Raw genomic sequence first — 908 nt, 5'->3', positions numbered from 1 at the left:
CAGATTAACTGAATATGTATCTAGTGAGGTGTTCATTGGCAGTAATTCTAATAATGTCCATTTTAGACACAGGCTGACCACTCATTACACTAAAATACATCATGCTTTCCCATGCCCATGTCCGAAATGCTCCAAGGGAGATTGAAATGCCTCTATTTCAGTCAAGTCATCCTTGGCTCCTGTCGTGATGTCAAATCACTCCTTTCCCTGAACTTTTCCTTCCGTCTCTCCCTATTTCTTTCTTCCTTTATTCTCTTTATCTGACCTCTATGACATTTACCACTGTCACAGCCAAATATACTCTTTTGCATCCTGTATTAAGCTTGTTCGCACACCTCTTATCCACCCAGTTAGAATATGAGTTCTACAGTAGAAATATTTTATCCCCATTTATTCAAATAATTACTGAAGATAACACTTTGCCCCAAAGTGTAGGAAGCTTGAGAGGCAACTGAGTGGCTTCCCCGTGCAATTGAAGTCTGACAACTGTGTCAAAGCACCTGCAGGGCTACGCCAATCAGGAGTAGGGTAAGGTTTCCTATCTCTGTGCCCAGGGAGTAAACTCATGATAACAAAGGAAAACAAAATGAATTATCAGTGAAAACCAATTAATGTTTTGTTTTTTAGTTTTTACATTTTTAATTTTTTTATTGTTGAAAGCATTATGGATGTCCCCCACCCCCAACCTTCCCCAGCCTACTGTCTCGATTGGGTGTGCATATATGCAAATAAGTTCTTTGGTTTATCTCTTTTTAGAATGCTATTTGTAAGTGTGCAGAGATAGAGGCCATGCAGAGCAATAGGGATCCAGTGAGCTCTGGCTCTGGCAAGCTGTCTGCAGCTCACCCCACCCAGCCCGGAGGGCTTTTCAAGTGCATTGTGATAGGTTCCATCTGGTGCACATGGAA

The sequence above is a fragment of the Molossus molossus genome, unplaced genomic scaffold, assembly GCF_014108415.1.
Source record: "Molossus molossus isolate mMolMol1 unplaced genomic scaffold, mMolMol1.p scaffold_m16_p_10, whole genome shotgun sequence".
Classification (NCBI taxonomy): domain Eukaryota; kingdom Metazoa; phylum Chordata; class Mammalia; order Chiroptera; family Molossidae; genus Molossus; species Molossus molossus.
This window is presented reverse-complemented; position numbering follows the sequence as displayed.